The sequence below is a fragment of the Pan troglodytes genome, chromosome 17 (genome assembly GCF_028858775.2).
Source record: "Pan troglodytes isolate AG18354 chromosome 17, NHGRI_mPanTro3-v2.0_pri, whole genome shotgun sequence".
In the NCBI taxonomy this organism is placed as follows: Eukaryota; Metazoa; Chordata; class Mammalia; order Primates; family Hominidae; genus Pan; species Pan troglodytes.
The window spans coordinates 63,652,133-63,672,815 of record NC_072415.2 but is presented as its reverse complement, the minus strand read 5'-3'; the positions used below and the strand labels follow the sequence as shown (position 1 = coordinate 63,672,815).

At 34.9% G+C, this 20,683-nt stretch overlaps 1 protein-coding gene and 1 long non-coding RNA gene across 5 annotated transcripts in view; one reads left to right on the top strand and one right to left on the bottom strand.

Annotated features, from left to right (window-relative positions):
- Window positions 1-20,683, top strand: part of LOC104003155 (uncharacterized) — a 569,073-nt gene that overhangs the window by 436,092 nt on the left and 112,298 nt on the right. The window lies entirely within an intron of this gene.
- LOC129137847 (uncharacterized) overlaps window positions 16,569-20,683 on the bottom strand; it is a 29,397-nt gene continuing 25,282 nt past the window's right edge. The window contains exons 5-6 of the long non-coding RNA XR_008540689.1: window positions 19,538-19,616; window positions 16,569-16,627 (exon numbers count right to left, since the gene is read on the bottom strand). This is a non-coding gene — a long non-coding RNA (uncharacterized LOC129137847). The remainder of the gene's footprint in view (window positions 16,628-19,537; window positions 19,617-20,683) is intronic.

The window sequence follows — 20,683 nt, the reverse complement described above, 5'->3', positions numbered from 1 at the left end:
AGCCTCCTGAGTAGCTAGGACTACAGGTGCGCGCCACCATGCCCAGCTAATTTTTGTGTTTTTAGTAGAGACAGGGTTTCACCATGTTGGCCAGGATGGTCTCCATCTCTTGACTTTGTGATCTGCCTGCCTCAGCCTCCCAAAGTGCTGGGATTACAGGCGTGAGCCACCGCGCCTGGCCCCGGCTGCAGTTTGAAAGGAAGATACATATGGAGGGAAAATGCTAAATTTGAAATTGAGTGCCTTTAAAAGAGGTGGTCTGCCATTGTGAGAATCTAAATATAGGACTTGACAGAGTAGGAGTTGTCCAATTTAGCCACTCACATCCATTGAGTTCTTGTTATTTCATATTTCCTAGGATACCTAAAGACCTTTGCAGGAGCCTTCATGGGGTCAGGAATAATTATTAAAACAACTAAATGGACCCTATACCAAGGATTATGTGAAGCCAATAAAAAGCTGTTTGTGAAAACAGAAAATAGAACTTATATTCTTTCCCAGTCAGGTTTTGATTTACTGGTTATTTTACCTCCTGGTCTCTGTGGTATAGAATCAATAATTGATCATCTAAAACAGTGGTGGCAAATAGGTTTAAACTTTCTTGTTAACTCCAAAGGATTGGTAGAAGCTGCCTGGAGTCTTGCATTAAGTAATATTCTGAGGCTACATCTCAGCTGAGCTATAAAGTGCTCTGAGCTCAATTAGCAGTGTCCACCTTGGACATCGTAGTTAGGAACAGAGCCATTTGTGACAAGTATTCATCATTCCATTTCCAAGTACCCTCATCTGTTTCTTGGGTAGTTTAATAATAATATTTTCAGGCAAAAGAACACATTAAATAATTTCTCATGTAATTCTATGAAAGTTATATCTACATTTGATAATAGTAAAATAAAATATATTAAATTTGCCTAGAAATTTTCATATATTTTTAAATGATAGATTAAAATGATCCATGATTTGCATAAGAGGTACTGTGAAATCACTCTGTCCCCACTTGAGACCTGAAAGCCCACTTGGACAACTATACAACCTGTGTGATCACAATTGTATTATGCATTCCCCTCAACCTTCTGCCTCACTGACATGAAAATATTCAAATCAGTTTTATGCTAGTCTAAATTAGCCACTAAAAAAGGCAAAATCATCTGTCAGCAAGATCTATGTATCCTTTCCTGTCTAGAATGAGATTTCAAAATACATTTGGTCTTTTTTTAAATCTCTCCAGTTTCCATTCATTCCCATTTCCTTAGCTTTAATCCTTGGAGGGATTGAGTAAAGTATGAGCCCTTGGAGTAGAACAAAATAAATAAGCAAATAAATATATAGCTTAAACCAATCTAATTCTACTTCATATCAGGTTCCCTTGGAGTTTCAGATGGCTGATTGGCAGTGGACCACTGACCCCAAATTATACTTGAATTGATTTAGTTTTTATCATTATCTTTGTGTAGTCAGTAGAGACTATTTTACATTAAGCCTATCTCCCCAAAGTAAAATATTTTGAGTGCAGAATATATTTATAACTATGTGTTTTTATTCTTTTATTATTGCTTAGGTATTTGCTCATTTTGATTTTCTATCAAATTGCCTGTCTGTCCCCTAGTCTTCATTTGCTTATGTTATAGAGAAAGAAGTAATTACAATCTTCTTTAAAACAAGCAGAAACCTGTTTTTGGTGTTCTTTGAAAATATTCAAAAATTAGTGACATTTAATATAAATGCAAAGATTGAGAATTATTGCCTCCTCTTTGTATCATGCTCCCTAGGGAATTACTGTAGAATTTGTGGATATGTGTTTCAATAGAAAACTATGCTCTGTCTGTAGCATATTTTTCCAGATTATGTGATTCTAACTCTGATTATTGTCTTTGAAGTACTTTGCAATTATTTATTAGTTGTGGATAACTAATGGATACTTAGATGGTGTCCTGTTTGGTAATGATTTTAGTTGATTTTCTCCCTTCTGGAAAATGCACTTTTGTCCTCATTTGCAAGCCAAAACAACATTCCTTTATTTCATTTAAATTTGTGCTTTTTTAAAGCAATATTAACATTTGCTTGGTTTGCTCATATCAAATAAGTACAGTAAAATCTTTAAAGCATGTTAATTTCTGTATTTGTATGACAGCCATGATTTTAATGTTTCCTGAAAACTATCTTTCAATACTGCATTTGGAGGAATTAGTGATTTCTAGTATTATATTAATTTGATCAAATATAAATGAGATCAATAATTATTCCAGAGTTAAGACATGTAATTTTTGAAGCAGTTTAGAGTTTTGAAATTTATTTCAAATAGACTGTTACCTCTTTTTCCTTTTTCTTCCTCCTCTTCTCTTCTTTAGTAACAAAATCGGTTAAGTTGGACAGATGTTTTCTTAATGTAGTGACAATGTTAAATTAAAGAGATTACCACTACAAATATTCAGAAAATGTTGTCTTTTTAAATTTACTACAGCAAACAAATAATTCTTACACTGTAAAGTTAACCATAATCTCAGTGATAGAGTAAAGTGCTAAATTATCTCTACTGGTGAATAGCCTGCCAGCTTTGCAACCTGGGTACGTCCAGTCTTCCAGCATTTGCTCAACTGTCTTGAGAGAAACTAAACACGTTTCTTAAGAGGAGAGGAAAAAAATTCTGAGTTTAATTTTAAAATATTACTAGGGAAAAGGCGAAATAGAATGAATGCTTGTGCAGCAGCTGAGAATATACACAAAGGCATTATTTAACTTAAAGTTTTCATCGCAAAAAAAAAAAAAAAGGATCATGCCATCTTTTCCCTTTTATGTTTCCTCCCAGGAAAGTTAAGCATTATTCTTTCAATTTGAATTTCACCTTTCTTCTTCTTCTTTTTTTTTTTTTTTAAACTAGCTTTACTAGTCACCTAACTCCCCACCCCATACCTTTATGTGTTAAGAATTCAAGTTATTCTGACTTTTCTCAAAGTTTTGTTTTTTAAGTTAATGTTTCTTTGTGTAGTTACTTTTCATTAAACTCACTATATTTGCCCCTTGCCCACCATGGGCCATAAGAAGATAAATATTAGGCTTGAACATTTTGATTTAATTGACCATTTCTTCTCTTTTAAAGTTGTATGGAGACAGAAATACAATCTTACACCTAATATTCATAATTTAATTGACCAAATGTTTATTTAGTTCATACTGTGAACTGTTTAGGGCATGAGAACACACTAGTGAAAGTTGTAGGGCCCTTGACAAGACACAAATGCCTAACCACAATTTTAAGCAAACAGGCCGATACCACAAGAGGAGAAATAGAAACTGAAAATGAGAAAGATTCAAGAAACAAAAGAAGAAATAAAATGATAAAAGTATTTGAGAAAAACAGTAAGCAAAAAAATTCAAAATAGGTACTATAGTAGTGCCTCCAGCTTCCCTTTTCCTCAAATAAAAAGGCAGGAAACACAACAGTCACTAAATGATACACTTTTAAAACAAAACAAAACCCATCAACTGTCCTAAAATTTAAAAATATATGTATTTAAAATTACAGTTTGAAAGAATACATTTGTATTTGAGAAAATTGACTCAGAAAAACCGATATCAAGGTATATTAAAGTAACATTATCAGACATTAAAGAAAAAGCACAAATAATTATTAAACATTCACGAAAATCACCCAGTTACTTAGAAGAAACTCATATTTTTATCAGCTTTTAAATAGCAACACTTTATATCAAGAGAATTGGAGCACTGCACTTTTTTCAATTCTTTTACATATTTTTAAAACTGTACAGATTAAGGGGGTACATGTGAAATTTTATTACACATTTATAATGCATTATAATCAAGTTAAGATACTCATAGACACAAAATGTGGGCCAAAAACTAAGTCAAGCCAAATTGACTTCCCATTGTAAAGCCCATTTTTATCTGTATCCAAGAATTTAGAAAATATTGTTCCTGTAAATCCCTTCTGTGCCATTTATTGGAACATGAACTTCAGAGAAAATGACCAAAGATGGATTGACATAAATACTGGGGATGATTGTTAATAAAATATTTGCTCATTCAACTAATACAAAATGAGGACTATATGAAAAGAATATAGTATGTCATGTTGATATGCTCTGACAATGTAAATATGCAAAAATTGAGAGAGAAGTGGGAAAACATAAGCAAAAATCTTTTTAACTACTTTGAATAATCATTTCGATTGGTGATGTTAATATTGGTATTGTAATTCTGGGGTTGTTGTGAAGGTAACACATGGGATGGCACAAGTACATAATTATGTGGCATTTTATTTATCTTCTCTAGTGATCTTGAAAATCACATTCTCAGGGTAGAGAAATGAGATATAGATATAAAATAAATGAGCTTATGTCAATACCCTGCCGTTTTGAAATTGAATGGCAAGTCGTATTATTTTCAGATCATGAAGAATTTTCTCTTTGAAAGTATGTGTGTATGTGTGTGTGTTCTAGACCTGCTCTTTGAAAATGTCAAAATAATGCCTAGCCTAATAGTAATGAACATTCCTGAAGTCCAAATGCAGCATAGTAAAAACAATTTTCCTCTTAAGATAAACTTAAACAAATAAAGGCATCTTGGAGTAATATGCGATTCCAGAGATCTGGGTCGATGTTTTCAAGATAATCCAGAAACATCTTGTCACTGTAGATATCACTGAAGCTATCAGAGACTAAAAGGGTCATGGCTAATGGACTTAGGAGCCAATTTGAAGAGGCCCAGTGTCTAAAGAGGTGACAATTTGTCAATAGGATAATAACTAATGTTTTGGTAAACATGAAGTATGTCTAAATGTGTGAGTTCAAAGTGGACTTCATAAATAAATTAATTGGTCAACTTTAGAAGTTGACATAAAACCAAATAAATATTTCAAAGCCAATAAATAAGGAAAAGAGCTAAATTGTTCTAAATTAAGAGTTGTTCTACTGGGTAATTACATAGGAGATGCAGAAAAAATGTCTCTTCATAGGTGTAGTCTAGCTAATAATTGAAGAAGCAATGATCAAATTAGAATATTACCTTTTTTTGCAGTGCCTAATAGGTTTTAAGCATCAGTTGCTGATAAACCTACAGAATGAAAGACAGCTCTGTGGACCTCTTGACTGAAGAAAACAACACCAACTATGAGATAATTTTTAAAAAATGAAATCAGAATATGATCAATCCTTTATATGTAATTTGCAAGTTACAGAAAATACAGAAAACAATGAAACGTGAAATTCCACTACAGAGCTACAATAGAAAAAGACATCCTGTGGAAACTACAAGTTAAATTACCCAGTTCTTTAACATATAGATTATAGGGATATTGGGGGGGAGGGGCAAGAGAGGGAGTGGACAAAAAAGAGAGATTAGGGGTGGGGGGGAGAGAGAGAGAGAGAGAGAGAGACAAAGTTTTTAAAAGAAGTAACTGTACTATTTAAACATTTATTATTCTGGTAATAAAGCTATAATGAAAAACAAGTAAATAATTTCTTTAAAAGTCAGATTAGACTTTTAATTAGAAGGAAGAGTGGCGATTGGCTCTAGGGTAGATGGCAAGTTCTATTTCTTCCCCTGAGTTGTGGTTACAAAGGTTATCCTTACAATAATAATTCTCTAAGCTACCATTTGAATTACCTTTTTCTGAACCTATATTACGTTTTACCATAGAAAGGGTTGAATAGATATTGAGTAGCTCACTGAATTTTTTAGAGAAGTGAAACCTCACTAGGCTTGAGATTAAATTTCCAAAATTAATGTTAAAATCACAACACAGAACTATCTGATAGGGAAACTGCTGTTGCTGTGGCTTGTTACCCAACGATAGGCTATATGCAACTGTAGAAAGTATAAATCCTACTGGCACCAATGCCACTTCTGCATCAGGAGCCTGACCTAGCCTTATAAACTACTTCCTACTTCCAAATACACATGCGCACACTCGTACCCAACCCCCACATTACCCCCACACATGAGAAAAATGAATTTTGTACAGATTCTCCTTTCCCATATTGAAGTCTCATGTGATGAGAATAATAGCAGAGCCTCTTTGTGGGGAGGAACATTTTCCTTAGGAAACGATTCGCATGCTGTATGACTGAACACTTTTACTTTTTATTTTCAGAAAGGAAAAAGGCTATGCTGTTTCTCTATTTATTTTTTCATTATTTTTATTTTAAAGTTTACAAAATAAATGCACAGGGAATACATTACGGTCTTATGTTCTCAACCCAGTTAATGTTCATATTTTATTACTTTATCTTATTTTATGTGTAAATGATGTAAGATGTAACACTTGATGTCTTCCTTGTTTCCTTCTCAAATTCAAAAGCTCTCTCTCTCCCAGAGGCACCATTTAAACAGATTTTGCAAATATTTCTCCAGTCCATGTGTACAGCACATGAACAAGAATTTTGCTAGAGGACCACAATTAGAATATTTTTGGGTCATGGGGAAGCATAGTGTCTACTTTTATAGATACAGCTAAATTTCTCATTGTTGTGGATACACCAGAATTTGAGCATTCTTTTTTTCCTATATCCCTGTCTGCTTGATACTTTTAGACTTTTCAGCTTTTGCCAACTTCGTAATTGTTAAATAGACTTTCACTTTAATTTGTGTTTTCTGATGTTCCTGTTAGCACGGTGTATATCAGTGAAACACTGGGTTTTTAATTTCTTAAGAGCAAACCATACATTAGTCTAATTGATAATTGGATTGTTGGTAACTCAAAGGATAAATGCTTGAGGAGATGGATAACCTGTTTTTCAGGATGTGCTTATTTCACATTGCATGTCTGTATCAAAACATCTCATGTACTCCATAAATATATATACCTACTATATACCCACAAAAATTAAAAATTAAAAATAATACTGATAATGAAAATAAAAATAAATGGATAGACAGGTGCTTAACTAGTCCATAGCACAGGAGGTATATTCATTTTGTTCATTTGCCAAAGAGTAAAACACCTAATCTGATCATTATGGTCAATGTATACCAAATGAGGTGGAGAGTCTTGACATGAGCTGATTCTCTGGCTTTTTCTCTCCCAGAAATTAAGAATTTGAGCATGACAAGTATGGGTCCTATATTTGAGGACACTGAACTTGTAAGTTGATGTTAGAACTGAAGTTGCATTTTTGGGTGGCACTTTTGGGAGTTACGAGTGTCAAGGGAATCAGAAAGATGGGACAGAGTCAGGATAGGGGCCCACAAGCTTCCTTCTAGTTCTGATTTCAGTTCCAGGTCAAAGCAAAACCCAACTACAGCATGTAACTGTAGCTCTGGAAAGTATCCCCTGAATGCTTATGATAAATCACCTTTTATTTATGGTATGTTAAATGGACAGTTACTTGGACTCAGCAAATCCCCTGTTATTTTATCTGTTTGGATATAACAATCACTCTTCTCAGCAGAGACATTTGCCCTTTATGGCAAATAAATGATCAAAAATGAAGAACAGGCACTTGTGTACCTTTTGGGAAATGTTAACCACAGACTAAATCAGTCTGTGTTACTCTGGGCAGAGTGGAAAATAAAGCAGGTTTGGAATTAAAAGATCTGAGATAGGTTCTCAGTTCTACCTCTTCTTAGCTGTTTGAAATCAGACAACTAACTCTTCTGAATATAAATTACTTTATCTATGAGCTAATGACAATAATATCTACTTTTCAGGATTTTGGTAAAGCTTAATGAGATTAACTGAGGTGATAGATGCAAATGGGCTTCATAAAACATGTGATCATAATATAGAAATAATGTAATCTGAAGAAAAACCAGAGTAAGAAAGCCAGCACTATAGCCTAATTTTCTTCTGTATTTTTCTTCCTTCTATTTTCTCTGGGTTAGAAACACAAAGCTTAGTTTCCCAGAGTGCTTTAAATTTTGTAGGAAAACATAAACTTTTAAAATGAGGCTTCTTTCTCTGGGTAAACCAGAAAGGAACCAGAAAGGAAAGAAGGAACTCTTCGACATAAGCCATGCTTTTTGGAATTCATCAAGGCTTCCCTTTTCTGCTCTCTTTCGTTAGGGGCTACTTTTTCTTTTTCTTGTCAATAACCCAGCTACCTCGCACAAAGCAGTAAGAAATTCCTAAATAAAGAAATTCTTAGCTGATTTAGATGAAAAGTAGTGTTGCCCTGATAGCTGAGCAAACTGAATATGTCACTTCAGTACTGCATTTGGTAGCATTTTGGGAGTAAGGGTTTAGATATGATTTTCAAGATTAATGAAAGTTGGGATGAATGACAAGCTAGGATTTGATGGGCTCACTTTGACCATTTTCACATAGAGGGATGTGTTCAGGAATTATATTAAGCTAGGGGTTATTAAATATTAATACCAAATTCTAATTATTTTAGTTATTTTCTTATTTTTAAGTATGGTAAATGTACAAAACAGAAAACTTGCCACCTTCTTCATTTTTAAATGCACAATCCTGTGTTAAGTACATTCACATTGTGGTGCACCCAATTTCCAGAACTCTTCGCATCTTGCAAAACTGAAACTTTATACCCATTAAATGATAACCATTCTAATTATTTTAGAAGTTCATTCTCTTCAAGTGCTTGGTAAAGCATATACTAGATTAGAAGCAATATATACTGTGCCTGTGTTCATGTAAATATGTCATTCTTAGTCTATAAACATATAAGCTGTGGGTATAGGTGCAGCTGTGACCAAGTCCAAGAACCATATGATGTACAGCCAGTCCTGGAAATGACATAGAAATAGATCAAGAAATGCCCGTCACAAAGATACAGATGTAAGAGAATGGATCCCATGTTTCTCAGGAACAGGTGCTTTGCCAAAAAGCATGACAAGAAGGGCCCGAAGCGGATGCCCACCAACAGCACCAAGGCCATGAGTACACATGCTAACCTCCCCGAAAGCCCAGGGAGGTCAAGCCCACGATCCCAAAGGGCATCAGCCATGAGCTTGATTGACTTGCTTACATTGCCCACCCCAAGTTTGGAAGGCATCCTTGTGCCCGCATCTCCAGAGGTCTCAGGCTCTGCTTGCCAGAAGCCAAGGCCAAGGCTCAGTCAAACCAAGGCCCAGGCTGTGGCTGTGGCTATGTCTCTAGCTCCAGCTCCAGTTCCGGTTCCAGTTCAGGGTCCCAAAGGTACCCAGTCCCCCAGAAAGTTCCTGAGTCGAGGCTTTTGTCTGCCAATGTAAAGATAGAAGGATTGGAGTGACCACTGTGCTGCCCTCTGCATGGAGTTGATGTCCTTCTGTGCTATTTGAACAAATAAACGCAGGGCCCAAAACAACCAACCAACCAAAAAAACAAAACAAAACAAAAAAAACATAGAGAAGAGTCACTGATTCTAAAATGTTTCTGCATACTTTGACACAATGTGCTTGGTGATTAAAAGGACTCTCATAACAACAATTATGTACATCAAAATATCAAAACATGACCTCAGATTTGGTCTAAATGACAAATTTGAATTGATTTAGTTCATTTTGCTGGTTAATGAATCTGTTGTTTAAAATGATGATAATAATAATAATAATCAGGGCTTTGATTTCCCAGAACATTTTGTTTGGATAGGAGCCAAGTTCCTCTGCTAAGATTCATGAACAGCAGCCTCCCTTTAAGTGGTAAATGTGGACTCTTGGACCCACCTAGAGATGCACATTATTGGTTTTTCTCTGGAGAAACTTTGGCTGACATTTCCCCAAGACATATGCTTATATAGCAGTAAAATTTTTCCAATTTCATGCTTACTTCAAGCAATTGTCAAAAAATGTCTTTTCTCTATTGCCTTTGCAACCTTAACACCCACAACAACTTGGGGTTAAGTCAATTTCATAAAACAGCAACCTGTTGGGAAGGAAATTGACTAGAAGTGCAAATGGCAAAGGCTTTTTGTTGTCATTTTTTAGACATAGAAAAATGATTGAAATAAAAAGCAAATATAATTGATCATATAGTCTTTCTTATCTTTAACCAACTCGTTAGATTTTGAAGTTTTAATAGAGGTAAGCAAAGTCCTGTATTACCTGCAAGATGGAAATGGAAGAGTACATGATAATTGATGTATATATTTCTTTCATTCTAGAGCTGCAGAAAAACTAGAGGGATTTTTAACAGATGCTGCTTCTGCTAGCATGATGTGGGTTATTATTCCTGTTATTACTTACTCTTCCATTTGAGGAGAATAGGTAAAACTGTCACAGTAGGAGCAAAAAAAAAAAAAAAAAAAAAAAAAAAAAAAAAAAAAAGGAAGCAATAAAAATGAATGTTCTTCCCTAGATGAGAAGAATTTATTTTGCAAAGTTTGAAATACTATTTATGTAGAGCAAAGAATAGAATAAGTCTTGAACTGTTCATCCAAGGCACTTCCTTGTGATTGTCCTCAATTGGTTAAATTGTTTCTTTATGGAAAATAGTTGAATGTAAAATGTTTAGAGGTTTGGTAGAAATAATCTAAGCAAATGTTTATGTTTAATTAAATCATGTCAATCTGCTGAAAATAAGTGCTATAATATAGTGTCAATTTCTCTGAAAAATGCACTGTTTCGACTAAGAAAAAAAGTTCTCCCAAACATTTATTGAAAATAAATAACTAGATGGAGATAAACATTTGAAATAAGGAATCAAAGAAAATAACTACTGGTTCCATTTTTCCATCATATATTAATGTACTTACTTTACATCTTTAAGAGTAATGCATTAAAATAAAGATACATGATACACATACATGCAAAAGAGCAAAAGCAAATGGTTTACCATTAATGGAAGGTTGTAGTAAAATCATTTTGATACCATTTTGTGAAATTATTACACATGCAAAGAAATTTAGAAATTAACTAGTATAATTCTGTCAAGCCATGAAAATAAGCAAAGACAAACCAAATGAGAACAAATAAAGGCTATTTATTCAGAGCTTGCTATAGGGAGGGAGTCAGCCGCCATCCCTTGTGTTTTGGCAGAGATTCAAAGGCAGGCAAAGTGGGAAAGCTTTGTAGTGGAAAAAAGGGAAGACTTCAGATATGCATCGACTGGGGGCTATTGGCATGAGGAAGCTTAGGCAGGCCAATTTGATGAAAAGCATCCAATGTGATTAACTAGGGGTACATATTTTGGTTTCTCTTATTGGTCCTGAGTTGAAAGCAGGGACAAAAATTAGGGAAGATGTTAGTTATTAACCAAGCCCTGGCCATTTTGGGCTGATGGTTACAGGGACTTTTGGTTGGCTTCCTCAATTTTTGCTAGAGATAGCAATGTGAATTTCTACAAGTCCAACTTTTAACAGGCTGATTTCCTGGGATGGTTATTGTAGATAATGGATGGTTTCTGGGGCAGGTTGCTGCAGGTTGTGAGGTAGAGTTACATTTATGTATAGGATTTAGTTATCTTCCATTTGTATATTCTGTCTCTCAAACCAGTGTGAAAAACAAAATGCATAGGACAATTAAAGAGATGATTTTGTTTAGGATACTGCACTGGGGATAATGTTCATTAGTGAGAAATGTATCAAAGATGAGGGCAAAACCTGAAGTTTTATAGAAGCAAGTAAACAAGTGAGTCATGAGGAAGCATAGAGCTGAGTCTCATTTGTGTGACTGAGGAAGAGTGCATATGGTAATCTTGGAATATGCTAGGGTAGGTGGTCATTTGCTATTAGATCCCAGAGCATAAGGAACTGGGGGGATGTCTACACTTTGCTGACATTCCAAAGCACAGGGCTATTCAACACTGTCATCAGTAAACAGTGGAGTTTTTGAGATAAATCAAAAGCTTACAAATAATTAGTTGTTTGGTCTAATGCTCCCTGTAGCCATTATCTATCTATATGATGGTTCTAGACTGAACAAATTCTGCAATATATTTGTATAGGAACTCAGAGAAGAGCATGATCACTTCTCACAGTTATTTGGGTAGGATTCAAGGATGTATTTACATCTGGACTGGACTCTGAAGGATGGCTCCAGTGTTGTTGAGCATTGCAGATGGATAAAATGGAAGGCAACATGATTTAAAGCATGGCAGTGGTAAAATCTTAAAGGCTCTTTGATGGATCAGCAGCCTGTTACTGCCTTTTAAGGGCTTTGCGTAGGTGAATTTGGCCATGGCTAGAAAATAAGGTGAAGACAGATCCCAAGGGGCCTGAATAATTTGTAGGTCGTTTAGTAGACAATGGAAGCCAGTGAAGATTTTAACATAAGGGAGTAATGTGGCAAAGTGGTTCTTTAGGAAGGTCAATCTCATGACAATGTAAAGGTTGTACAGGTTGTCTCTTAGACAGAGACTAATGAGAAATATAGGAAATGCCAAAAATATACTTTTGGCCATGGAAAATACAGGACTGAACCAGAGTGGGGAAAGTGGTTTTGAGAGGAAAACGCAAAGGACAGCTGTGGTTTTTTGCTTGTCCAGTTTATATTCTACTTTCCTCTAGTAATAACCTATCAAAATTATTTTTCCTTTTGGTGAATATTCCCTCCCGCAGTCTTTTGTGAGGTTTAGACTTCCTTATTTTGATATGCCTATGGGATAATTCTATGGAGATGTCTGCAAAATAGTTTGATATTTATGTTGGATGCTTAACTTGTATTTCTGGCTTCCACCTTGCTTTCGGCTTCTCCTGTCAGTGAAAGGTACCAGCATCCATCAAGCTATCCTACTTAGAAAGCTACTCCTTCCTCTCCTCTACTTCACAAATCCTGTCAGCAATTAAACCTTATTCATTTTAAGAAGTAAATAGATTTAAATCTCACCTCACCTCCATGCTCCCTATCTCAACGGTCACTGTTTTAGTCCAGCCACCTCCTCAACTCTTGAACAGACTTCTGAATAATCCTGTTAATGCTTCACATCCCTCCCTTTCCCCATAAATTCATTGCCTACATTGGCATCAAGGAGACATTTAGAGCAAATGCAAATCTGGTCATGTAATTCCTTTGACTCTTCCTATTTTCTCTTACCCTTAGATTGAACTCCTTTACGTGGATTATAAGACCTCATATGACTCAGCTCTTTTCTATCTCTCCATCCTGATTGCACGCTTTCTTTATCTCTGCTCCAGTGACATTGATCTTCATTTAATTTCTTGGGTTTACCTGTTTTGTTGTTGTTGCTGTTTCTAAGCTTTTAAATATGCTTTTCTATCTTGTGATGTTCTTTTCCTCTGCCAATATATTTCCCTCTGTATCTCTTCACTAATTCCTATTTATCCTTTAGATACTATTTCATTTTTTTTTCCTTTCATGGGGACAAATTAGCCTCAAGTTTGTAGGAGAGGCGAGGGTTAGAGGTAGACAGGTGATAGAGAAAACTCAAAGTAGGGGGAGCTCCTCAAGGAAAGCACACGAAGCAAAGAGAAAATTGCACAATGTGGCTCCTTGGAGGGCATCAGTGCTTCATGGAAAGGCAGAACAGCAGGAAAATTTGAGGGTAGCTGGGTAACAGGCACTAAGCGATGAGATCCAAGACAAAGCTAGTAATCAACAAAATCAGGTGCATTATAGAGTCTGCTAGAGTTAAGATCTGAAAAATGTTCTTTGTACTTGCCATTTAGGCATTTATTTTTATCTCCACTATTAGCACAATACTGGGGATAAAAGTCAGGTGGCAGTGAGTTACAGTAGCAAAGAAGTAGAGATAGCAAGAATATAATGCTCTTTGAGAGTTAAGGGTGGCAAAGACCGAGAAGGAAAGAAATATCAGCATTATGGTTTTAGGAGGATCAAGATGAAACGAGTGGGTGTGTGTGTGTGTATTATGAATTAGATGTAATGTTAATAGGGCCAGGGAAGGGGCGAAGATTAGTATTTTGCTACACGCTCATGCTTCCTATTGGAGGAAGTGTCTTAAGCCAGGTAAGAGGTGGCAGTATGAGACTCATGTCAGGCCTCTGAGCCCAAGCTAAGCCATCATATCCCCAGTGACCTGCACGTATACATCCAGATGGCCTGAAGCAACTGAAGATCCACAAAAGAAGTGAAAATAGCCTTAACTGATGACATTCCACCATTGTAATTTGTTTCTGCCCCACCCTAACTGATCAATGCACTTTGTAATCTCGCCCACCCTTAGGAAGTTTCTTTGTAATTCTCCCCACCCTTGAGAATGTACTTTGTGAGATCCACCACCTGCCCGCAAAACATTGCTCCTAACTCCACTGCCTATCCCAAAACCTGTAAGAACTGATGATAATCCATCACCCTTTGCTGACTCCTTTTTCGGATTCAGCCCACCTGCACCCAGATGAAATAGACAGCCTTGTTGCTCACACAAAGCCTGTTTGATGGTCTCTTCACACGGATACATGAGACAACTAAAATACGGATAATCACAGTTAGTGTTTATCATAATCTTTTATATTGATTTTGGGAAATAATTTAGTTAATATTAATAAGTGATTGTTTATGATATGAAAGTTTTATTGACACTGTAATTGTTTTGAAGATTTTGGGCTTCTATCTGTCAAAACAATCTAAATAGGAAACTTTCCATTTTCTTTCTAAAATGCTCTCAACTTCTCCCTGTAGCCTAGTCTATGCTAGGAAAGCATGGGAGAGGAGAGTTTGTGTGTCAGACCAGCATAGCAATGCAGCTCAAGCACAGCTGTTACTTTCATTCTTCCCAGAGCAAAAACTTGGTCCAAAGATAGAATAGGTTGCCTCAGGGAGAAGTGAGTTCCACATCAGTGGGATTGTTCAAGCTTCTGAGAGCTGTTCAGATTGATGGTAGGCCTAGATGATTTTTAAAGGCCCTTCCATCCGCAATAGTCTATGAATCTCACGTTTCCAAATGATTGTAGAGCTTGAATGCAGGCTACACGCCAAGTTAAGAGTAAATAGATGTGAGCTGTTAACAAAGTAAGCAGTGAAGTGGAATATTGTTTTTGCTGGCATGCTTTGTCAAGGATAATCTGCTTTAAGAGAATCAAGAGTTGATTCTATTAATGTTCATTGCTTCTCTTTTTAGACAGATTTCCATCTTGTGCTGACCTTCTGAGGTGTATTTTCAGGAAAAAATAAGATTGAACTTCTTAGTGGAACAGTCATCTTCCTAGTCTCCAGCCTTTCTTAACTTGCTTAAGATATTCACATGCATTTTGATGGGAGTCTTATTTCTGAGTTAGTCTACAGCTTTTACTACACCCTCATAGTGTAATGGGTGCCTGGATCCTGATGAATGAATAAAGCTTTGTATTCATGGGCCATTCCAAAGGAACTGGCTGGGTTCATCATTTCCCATTCTGCATGTGGTTGGGTCTGTGATGTCCTCCTCTCCCATAAATTTCTCATCCCTTTGATCACATACCCCCTTTTCAGATGAGGAAACTGAATTAGAGAAATTTTGAATGGTCCAAGGTCATAGAGTTAATCAACAGAGAGAACACATCATGCACATCAGGAGAAAACATCGATAACAGAACCTTCAAAGGTGATTCGTCAAGCTCCTGTCTTGATGCTGACGTTTGGCCTTGTGCTTAGCATTTCTGCATGCCTAGCACTCTAGGCATATTTTCCATTCTGCACAAATTGTATTACTGCTGATGCCTACATACTAGTAGAATGACTAAACAAGTATCATGAATAGCAAAAATCAAATTTGTCTGAGAAGGCTCAATTCTCCTGCCAAAAAAAAAAAAAAAAAAAAAAGGGAAATTGCCTGTACTGAAAAAGAATTCATTAATATTTTTGTTATTCAAATAAGCATGATAAAAGAGGCACAGCCATCAATTTGAAAAAAAATTCTCAAATATTTTCTGAGCTTTTTGCTTCATTAAAGTAAGCAAGGGAAGAAGCCACAACAAAAGATGCCACCTTTCAGCGGGATTTATCTATTTGATAGAAAAAAGATCACCAAAGCTATTCAATAATTTATTTCATGAATGCAAATGGGGGATATCTCACCTAATTTGACTTACAGTTGTCTCTATAATTTTATTGTTACTTCATTTTCTCAATGAACGGTAGTTCTACATTTTTACTGTAGGTAACGAAGTTCATTTTAGAATGAGATACTTGAGCATAATCAAATTCTTAATTTGATTTCTCAGGTGAACAATCACGATAGCATGGAAAGTGCTTTTTCCCATGCATGAACTGAAGATAATTCAATGAAGTATAGTTTGACAAATATTTATTGAGTGCCTACTCTGTTTCCAACACTATTACAGGCACATGGTACACAGAAATGGAAGATAGTCATTGTCCTCAAGGAAGTCTGTCTCATGGGGGGATTTGTGGCCTTGTGTTTCTTAAACTCCGAGTCTCATCAGTTTTAATTTTTACAGCCATTTCTGTTTCCAAAGTTGCAATAATTTTTCATCTTGGTTGATGGATTTCACCAGTTCTGCTCTCTCAGGTTTCATACAACAATATAAAGCATGTGATCTGGAAACATCTTGATGAGTAGCCCTGGTGATATTTCTCAAAAAGCAGTGTCTCTGTTCCACTTCAAAACTTCTTAGTGGAATAGTCATTTTCCTAGTCTACAGCCTTTCTCAACTTGCTTAATATATTTACATGCATTTTGATGGGAGTCTTATTTCTGAATTAGCCTACAGCTTTTATTATAAATAATATTTAATAGAAGATAGTAAGATGAGAATGAAGACTTCAAATTTAGAGTTTCTACTTATTTTCTTACCAGTACTTATCGAAGTTGTCCCTGGATATGAGAACAAAATAAAAGAGCTTATTAATTTACAAAAAGCCAGGAAAAATTAGAGAGTTTATAGAAAACCAAGGTGGCATGTTTTTCTTACTATTAGAAGAGATAATATCAAATAATTGGATATTGCCTTTTCTCACAAGACACAGACATCAGTATTTCACTACACTGAAAAATCAGTTCAGCATTTTATACTGCAATAATCGTGAAGCCAAAGATAAATTATTGAAGGAATTAGTCACTGTTTCTCAAACTTTGAGTTTATAGATCACCTGGGAGATCTTGTTAAAATGCAGATTCTGATTTGAAGTTTGAGGTGGGAACTGTTTTATATCTGCTATACCCAATCCAGTAGCCACTAGCCACATGCGGCTTTTGAATATTTGAAATGTAGCTAGTGAGATGAAATATTTAATGTAATTTAATTTAAACAGCCCACATTTCTAGTGGCCTCCGTATTTCACAGTGCATAATTAGTCTATCAGAAAAAGTCAGAAAATTATTGAATCATTGTCAGGCTTTAGGGGCTGTCTTTATGTTTTCTATTTCTTTTTTCTCTTTGTCTTTTTCCTGTTTTTTAGACAATAGTCTGTTTGGCTATTCAACTGTCTTGAATTTCCTGGTAGAATCTTTGAAAGGCACGTGGTACTTTTTTTTATTATTTTACTTGTTTTTGACTGATGAAAGCAAAATAAATTTATTAATTAAAATGACATTTTGTTGACTTTCTCATCATAGGTATAGCCAACCCGGCTTAGAATCATTGCATATGAAAACATTCCACAAGAGCTAATAAACTACATTTATTCATGGAAAAGCCTCTTCAGGTGCCAGACATCAGAATAAGTAGACTTAATTTTGAATATATTTTATTTTATGTTTTCACTTAGAACTAAGACTATGTGTCTTTATGCTCTGTTAAATGAGAGAGTAAGAAAAAGTACCAAAGTTAGCAAGTATGATCAGTAGGTAAATCATCTAATCAATAATTACTCTGAATAAGTGTGAAGACCCTTCCATTGAGTGATTAATAGTGAGAAATAAGTCTTCGCTAGGGGCATAAACGAAATCTACCAGCTGAATACATTAAATTGACAATGGCTTTGACTTTTCTCTCACAGATTTTAAAAATAATTTATTCTTAATAGATATATGCATAGTATTTATTATGGGACAGGCACTATTCTAAGTGATTTTTAACTAACACTTGCTTTTTCAATCCTTACAACAATTCTATATGGTAGAGTCTCACCCTCATTGACAGATAAGAAAACTGGATGGTAGGTAAATAAAGTGTCTAGAGTCAGATGATGACAAATAGGAAGCAGGTTTGAAAGCTGGCGGGGCCCATGCTCTAAACCACTGTGCAATGTTGTGTGGCGGGTTCAGTGTTGGTCTAATATTAAAGAATAGGCTTTCTCATATTAGGCTCTTTATTTTCAGAATATTTCAAGAATCAGTAAGTCATCAGCAGTCTTTAGAAGGAGAAGGCATTGTAACCATTCTTATTTCTGTTTTTCCTCATTACTGAGCAGGTGGACTTTTATTTGAGCATTAAAAGACTTTAGAACTTGATTCCTAGATCTGTTTTACAGTACTTGGGTCATTTATGGCAAAATTCTTAATCTCTAAACATCAACTCTCTCATCCCTCAGTGTGATTAATAGTAGAGCCTACTTCACGATGATTTTTATTAGAATAAAATAAGAAGGTATATAATTCACATAAAATACCTAGCACAAAACTGTTAAAATGTTAATCAAGTTCTCAAGAAATATTAAAACAAATAGAAGTTTAAACAAAACTAATGTCAGTATATGAAAATATTGACTGAGACTAGCTCCATGTAATAGAAGCAAATACAAAAATTGCATGCAAATTTGATGAAATTCAAATACCTTAATCACACTGTGCACTAATTTAGAACATTTCACTAAAACTATTTATTTGGCAAATAGAAAACAATTAAATGTACAAATAGATTCATTTCCCTTTTCACTTTATAAATTTTATATAATATACATGATAGAGTCTTAATTTTTGTGTTTAATATGAATTTTAATGGTACATTGGATATAAAATATCATACAGGTTCATCGTATTCATTCCTTTTTTAAAATATCTAATACTGGTGACATCAAAATGCTACCACAAATAATTGCCTGCCAAATAAATCATGCAGCTGAAGGATACTTGGGGCAAATATTTTAATTGATTAAATATATAGTTAACTTTCATGTAAGATTTTATCTTTTCTTTAAAATCTTATTCATTAAGATTGACATATGGTTATAAGGTAATAGGATTCATTTTACTTTTAAAAAAATTATTTCATATTTGAATTACTTTTGGCTCTCAAGGTGACTTGAGAGAGTTTGTTTTCATTGCAACAATGATGCCACTACCTAAAATATTTTTGAACTCTTTTTTTTGAAACTTCCTTCATAGTCTTTGACAAATTCATTAGAATTTAGCAACTGTTCCTTCTTGACCATTTGAAAATGAATTTAAGATTTAGAGAGCACTCAAAGTCATTCAGAACAAAATCTATACAATAAGATGGATTATTAAAAATTACTTATTGTTTTGAGAACAAGAAGTAGAGTTGACATACAATTATGACACATAGTTACAAAGAAATGAGATGTTGCCAGACACCCTGAGGCTAATAATACCAGTATCAACAAGAACTTGCTAAAGTTCTAATATGGTCCAGCCACTGTATTAGGTGATTAGTCTGTACTATTTTATATCATCTTCATAGCAACTCAGTATTATTTTTTCCACCATTCAGACAAACATATTGAGACTTAGGTAATATTCCAAAGGTCATACAGTAAAAAGCAATACAAGATTTCAAATTTAGGATTGAGTAAATCTAAAACACATGCTCTCTGTAGTACTTACATTGTTCTGAAGGAATACCTCCCAAAGGCTTTAATCATCATGAATAAGGGCAGCATCAATGGAGCAATACATGACCTACCTACATAATGAAATGAAGGACAGTGTTTTATTTGGATGATGTATTTGTAAAAAGAGATCTCCTTATTTTTAGGACAAACCTCTTATATACTGGTAACTTTACACATTCAAATGCTAATCACAAAGTATGGAGTTTATATTAAATATTATGCTGAGTAGAATATTTGTTCATCTAAATGAAACTAGACTATAAGCTATTGAATTTAATACAATGTAATGTCTTTTAATATCTATAGTTACTGCAATGCTTCAGTTAGTGAAAATCCTCTAGAAATTTTAATCTTGATTATTTATAATTGTAATGACTAATGTAGGAAAGTCTTTCAGATATGCTCTAGTGAAGTATGGATTTATTTCTACCATGCCATTTTCTCTAGAACTTATAACTACCTTTGGTTAATGATACTCAATCCTCCCAACTTTCCTCTTGCTTTTATTACTGCTTATTTTCTAACTCCTTTGCTAATCTTGTTTTTCTCACTTTGGGTCTTTTAAATGGGTAGTCTTTGGGTCTGGAACTGAACCATATTATTTTCTTACTCCTCCTGTTGTTAAATCACCCCCGATACCCTTGTGAGTGTACTGCAGGTACATTAAAGTAACTCAGCTCACCCTAACCCAAAACTCCTTCCTTCTACAAACCTCCTATACCAGGACTTGCTTTCTTGGAGAACAGTATTACCATACACCAAATCATTTACACTAAATAAATAAAGGAATAAACAACAATAACAACAAAATAAAACACACAACAAACAAAACCCCCCAGAGCTATTTTGATCTCTGATGTGGGAATCTCTGTGTAGTCCTCAGCAAACCCAGCCTCATGTTTGTCATTTACCAAGGCAGCATTTCTTATTGGCATTGCATATGTGGGGAGACTCTAGGAATTAACATTTAGCTGTCTTAACTGTCCAGTTAAAGAAAGGGGAAAGCCTTTGTCCATAGCTGTGGATAAAATGGAAAAGTTTCTCCCTTTAATGCTCTATGCTCACCTAGGAAAATGTCCTTGCCAAGTGTTCCCTCCTCACTGCCATCTTAACAGAAACCTGTTAAGCCAGTCTTTGC